We start from the raw sequence: 6,431 nt of genomic DNA, 5'->3' as shown, positions 1-6,431 counted from the left end.
CTTATTCATTTTAAATCTTTATATCATTTTCTAAAATATTTTATTTATTTATTTATTTATTTGAGAGAGCATAAACAATGGGAGGAGCAGGCAGAGGGTGCAGGAGAAGCAGGCTCCCCACTGAGCAGGGAGGCCGATATGGGATTCGATCCCAGGTCATGACCCAAGCCAAAAGCAGACACTTAACCGACTGGGCCACCCAGGCGCCCAAATCTTTTTTTTTATTTTTTATTTAATTTCTTTTCAGTGTAACAGAATTCATTGTTTATGCACCACACCCAGTGCTACATGCAATACGTGCCCTCCATAATACCCACCACCAGGCTCCCCCAACCTCCCTGCCCCTTCAAAAGCTCCAGATTGTTTTTCAGAGTTCACAGTCTTTCATGGTTCATCTCCCCCTCCAATTTCCCTCAACTCCCTTTTCCTCTCCATCTCCCCATGTCCTCCATGTTATTTCTTATGCTCCACAAATAAGTGAAACCATATGATAATTGACTCTCTCTGCTTGACTTATTTCACTTAGCATATTCTCTTCCAGTTCCATCCATGTTGATACAAAAGTAGGGTATTCGTCCTTTCTGATGGAGGCATAATACTACATAGGGCATATAAACCACATCTTCCTTATCCATTCGTCTGTTGAAGGGCATCTTGGTTCTTTCCATAGTTTGGCGACTGTGGCCATTGCTGCTATGAACACTGGGGTACAGATGGCCCTTCTTTTCACTACATCTGTTCTTTGGGGTAAATACCCAGTAGTGCAATTGCAGGGTCATAGGGATAATTTCTTAAGGAATCTCCACACTGTTCTCCAAATTGGCTGCACCAACTTGCATTCCCACCAACAGTGTAAGAGGATTCCTCTTTCTCCACATCCTCTCCAACACACATTGTTTCCTGTCACAAAAATATGGAAGACCATTCCATGCTCTTGGATTAGAAGAATAAACATTGTTAAAATGTCTATACCGCCTAAAACAATCTATACTTTTAATGCCATTCCGATCAAAATTCCATCAGTATTTTTCAAAGAGCTGGAGCAAATAATCCTAAAATTTGTATGGAATCAGAAGAGACCTCAAACTACTAAGGAAATGTTGAAAAAGAAAAACAAAACTGGCGGCATCACGTTCCCTGATTTCAAGTTTTACTACAAAGCTATGATCACCAAGATAGCATGGTACTGGCATAAAAACAGACATCTAGACCAGTGGAACAGAGTAGAGAGCCCTGATATGGACCCTCAACTCTATGGTCAAATAATCTTCGACAAAACAGGAAAAAAAATATACAGTGGAAAAAAGACAGTCTCTTCAATAAATGGTGCTGGGAAAACTGGACATCTATGTGTAGAAGAATGAAACTCAACCATTCTCTTACACCGTACACAAAGATAAACTCAAAGTGGATAAAAGACCTCAACGTGAGACAGGAATCCATCAGCATCCTAGAGGAGAACATGGGCAGTAACCTCTTTGATATCAGCCACAGCAACTTCTTTCAAGTTATGTCTCCAAAGGCAAAGGAAACAAAAGTGAAAATGAACTTTTGGGACTTCATCAAAATCAAAAGCTTCTGCACAGCAAAGGAAACAGTCAACAAAACAAAGAGGCAACCCACGGAATGGGAGATGATATTTGCAAATGACAGTACAGACAAAAGGCTGATATCCAGGATCTATAAAGAACTTCTCAACACACACAAAACAGGTAATCATTTCAAAAAATGGGCAGAAGACATGAACAGACACTTCTCCAATGACGACATACAAATGGCTATCAGACACATGAAAAAATGTTCATCATCACTAGACATCAAGGAGATTCAAATTAAAACCACATTGAGATACCACCTTATACCAGTTAGAATTGCCCAAATCTTTATCATTTTAAGGCTTAGATAACACTCTGAAGCCAGGGGGGGTGGGGGGGACGGGGGGGGAGGCACAGGAGATTATTTGCCTGAGTGGCCAGGGAAGTAGGACCATAAAAATTGGCATTCACCTCCACAGTCCATCTGAGGGCGTGGAGGTGCAGTGATTTTAAAAATATGTCCACAAATTGATACTCCTCCCCCGAAGAGGTGGAGCCTACAGTCCCTCTCTTTGAGGGTGGGCTAAGCTTAGTGACTCACCTCTAATGGCAATAGAATAAAGCAGAAGTCACGATGTGTTGTGTGACTTTAGAGATGAGGTCATAAAAACAGTACTATGGCTTCCACTTAGTGGCTCTTTCCCTTGAATCACTTACACTGGGGGAAGCCAGTTTTCTTGTTGTAGTATCCTATGTAAAGACCTACATGGCCACATGGCCACGAGCTGAGATCTCCTAACAACAGTCACAGGAATGAATCCTCCAGCCTCAGTCAAGTTGATACCTTGACTACAACCTCATGACAGAACCCAAGCCAAAACCACCCATGCAAGTCCCTCCTAGATTCCTGATCTCAGAAACTGTGTAAAGCAATGTGTGCTGTCTTAAAGGGCTACATTTGGGGATAATTTGTAACACAGAAAATAAGAGAAAGAGAAACATCAATGTTCAGAGAAGAACAGTGTTGAAGAGTAAAGGAAAGCTGGATGATTCTTGAGTCTTTGCTGATTCCTGAAGTATGGTGCCAAGACTCAATCTGGAAGGAACGAGACTTCCTAGATTCCTTACCTGGAAAAAGACTAGAGAGGTTCCCACAAAGTTAACAAAAAGAATTTTTACCCCTGTTATGTGAAAAGAAAACCTGGTTAAACATATTCCATGTGCACAATATAGAATGGTTAGGAAAAGTATTTAAATGTATGCTATAGAAATGTCTACTAAAACATGACAAAATGTGCCACAATCATATCATAGCTGTCTCTTCTCTGGAAGATGTTGACTAGATATCTTGGGAAGTGAAAGGTGGTTCTTGTCATCAAAGAACATGGATTTTTCTTAGAAAGCAGAGATGCAAAGACTCATCACCTATTCCATAGATACTTCTGCACCAGTTACTATGTGTCAGGTCCCACACTGGCCTCTGGACAGATGACATGAAGTCAGATATAGCTTCTCCCCTCAGGATCTTGAAGTTCATATGGAAACAGATAGGATAACAAGATGCCTTAATACTACATGCAGTAAGGGATAAGCAATGGAAGTTCATAAAAGCATAGAATAGGGTGGTAACATTACTAGATATATGCTTCTGGATAATTAACAATACCGAAGTTTGAGGTATGAGATAAGAGATGTGGACACTAAGGAGTCTGAAGAAGGGAGACTTCCCAGTGGACTGTGGTTATCACTGAAAAATTGGCTGGAAAGGAAAAATACTGGCCCTTGAAGGACAAGTAGAGGAAAACAGTAAGGGGGGCGCCTGGGTGGCTCAGTGGGTTAAGCCGCTGCCTTCGGCTCAGGTCATGATCCCAGGGTCCTGGGATCGAGTCCCGCACTGGGCTCTCTGCTCAGCAGGGAGCCTGCTTCCCTTCCTCTCTCTCTGCCTGCCTCTCTGCTTACTTGTGATCTCTCTCTGTCAAATGAATAAATAAAATCTTAAAAAAAAAACAGTAAGGAAATTAGTCAAAAAAGTGAAGGAGACATGTTATGGTGAAGGAGACTATTTTACCAGCCTTAAGTCTTTCCATAAGAGGTTATTTAAAAGAAGTGAAAGAGCATTTGAGAAAGTGAGTGTATTAGTTTACTATTACTACAATAGTTCTATATAACACCCCCCTGCCCCCAGTCATAAGAGCTTTGTGACAAATTCATTTTCTTTCTCACTCTTGAGTCTTTGGGACAGATAGGACAGCTGTACCTCAGATTATGGGTTGGGCCCCAGTTCATTCATATATCTGTATTCTGGGGCCTAGCTTACATGGATATGTGCTGCCTGGGACATGCTTTTCTCATGGTAGCTCACAGAGAGGGAAATCCATGCAAGCAAAATTCTGTTTGCATCATACTTACCCACATTCCCTCAGCCAAAGCAAAGTCACACAGTCAATTTCAACATTAATGGAGTACACTCTATCTACATGAAGAGGTATGCAAAATTACGTGGAAAAGACTGGGATTTACAATTCTATTGTAAAAAATTTGGAAACAGTAATCTAGTTTATCACAGTCAGTCAGAAAGTTTTTAATTTATGGTCCAGGCAATAGAGATCCATTGAAGTTTTTGAGCATCAGAGTGGCAGGCCATAGAAATGTCTCGGTAGGGCATAGATCAGAGATTGGAAGACTGGGGAAGTTAGTGCCACAGTTCAGGTGTACAGTAATAGGAGTGTAACTATAATGTAACAATGGTGATAAGATAAAGGAGAATGAAGACCTGAGGAAACTGCTTGAAGGGTGGACTGAGAGGACTTTAATGACTGTAAAGTGATGATGACCGGTAGAAATGATGACAGTCAGAGAAAGTTAGAAGACAAGTCCAATATGATTCTAATGTCTCAGATTTGGATGAGCAGAAGTTCTGTGTGACCTTAAAGAAGTGGAGTTGATTTGGAGGACAAGAAAAGAACAGAGTTGTGTATAATGGAATCCTATGGTACACTTTATGTAAATATGGTATAGCCAAGCTGGGGTAGCCAAGAAATGTCTAGAAGTTGGAAAGATCCCATTAACATGTGGGACAAAGGCCAGAATTGAATATGTAGAGTTAAGGTTCATCCATGTGAAGGAGTAGCTGAGATTACCAAGGAAGTGGGCATAAATAGAAAGGACCAAAATTTACAGAAAGGAGATATGGTGGTAAGGATGATAAACAAAGAGGGTAAGACAAGGACAGTGACACTCTGCATTAAAAGCACTAACTCTATATACAATAATACATAAGAAGCAAACTTCTCAATGTAATTATCTTAGATATGTCTTTGTCCATATTAAAATCACTTTGGAATTTTCAAACAGATTGCATTTCTATGCCTTTTTAGAACATTATCTATATAATAAGAACATGTAAAGATGTGAATTTATGGATGTTAAAAAGCTAGAAGAGAAATGCAGCAGCTGGAGTGTTAATGAAAGCATAATCTGTTATGTGTGGAAATAAGCAACATACATTTGCTGTGATGGGGCAACCCTTATGAAACTTCATTGCAGTAAAGTGAAAAATCTGAGCAGGGAAACTTTGCCAGCCAAAAGGGAGATATGTGATGAATTCTTTTAATTTTCTTTAAACTCAAATGTTCCCTTGCATATGCCAGTATCACAAGAGAAGAACAAGCTTGCTGTGTATTGGTGTTGTACACTTCTTCAGAAATTAAATGAATCCTCTTAATGTATTAGATAATCATCATTTATTCATGACCATAATATATATGGTGTCCAGTTTGACATATATAATAGAATCTTACTTTACCATGGAAACATGTACAAATGAGACAACATTCAACCATTATTTGGGAAATGCAAACTACGATTCACAAAATACTTCTGTACACATGATAGCCTTTGATCATTACACAATGCCTATAAAATAGTATGAAGATATGTTCTTGCCCAATTTACAAATGAGGGGGAAAAGCACAAAATAGATTAAACTATTTGCCTAATATCATGTATCTGGAAGGTCAAAGTGTCTTTGAAATCCACATTTGGTGTCCCTGCTATGCTGTCAAGATATTGACCTACACAAGTAAGTCTTCCTAAATCCCTTTACCTCCTCCTCTCCACTGAGACCTCTAGTGGCTATTTATGGTCTACCAGATAAAATTCTACATTCTTTACAGAGTATACAAGCATCTTTGCAATCAATCAGTCCTTCTCCTACCATTCTGATCTCAACCTCTGCCACCATCTTCCCATCGACCTCAATATCCTGGTTTCTCCACCGTGATCATGTGGTGACCATGGGACTTCCTTTGGTCCTTTGTGGTGCTGTCTGAAGGGGGAAAAAAGAAGTTCTCCACCTCGGTCACCAAGTGTTTCTTGACAGGAGAGAGTGTGGTATAGTGTGACTCCCCTACCAATGTCCCCAAGCCTCCCAGTGTCTCTGAGAAAAAGGGTGAGTCCTAGGTCTTTAGGGACAAAATGGCTGCCTAGCCTAAGCCACATGCTGTAACCAGGTCTCTTTTTCTGGTTCTGCTGGTCCATCTGGAATTTGGGGGGTCAGGGAAGAAAGAACCTACAGTTACAAAGAGGTTTACTGGACAGGGAAACTTGCTGTACCTGGTTTATCTTGCTAGTTATGCCACCTTTCCTCTGTATCTCCTGGTAAAAAAGGGGAGTTCCTATCTTGGTGCAGAAGAAATAACCCCTTGTTTCTGGCAGAGCTCCCAATGAATCCTTCTTCCCAGGGGTATCAGACTTACCTGATATTGTGAATGGGATTTCTGTTCAATTCAGGGGAAGGAAAGCATCCTGGACTGTCTTCTGTTGCTACATCAGGAGTCAGAAAATTACCAGTCTGTGACCTTCCTCTGTTGGGTGAGATATAAAACCTCCTGCCAC

Source organism: Neovison vison, chromosome 6 (assembly GCF_020171115.1).
Source record: "Neovison vison isolate M4711 chromosome 6, ASM_NN_V1, whole genome shotgun sequence".
NCBI classification, from domain to species: Eukaryota; Metazoa; Chordata; class Mammalia; order Carnivora; family Mustelidae; genus Neogale; species Neogale vison.
The sequence above is the reverse complement of the archived record's forward strand: the minus strand, read 5'-3'. Positions refer to the sequence as shown.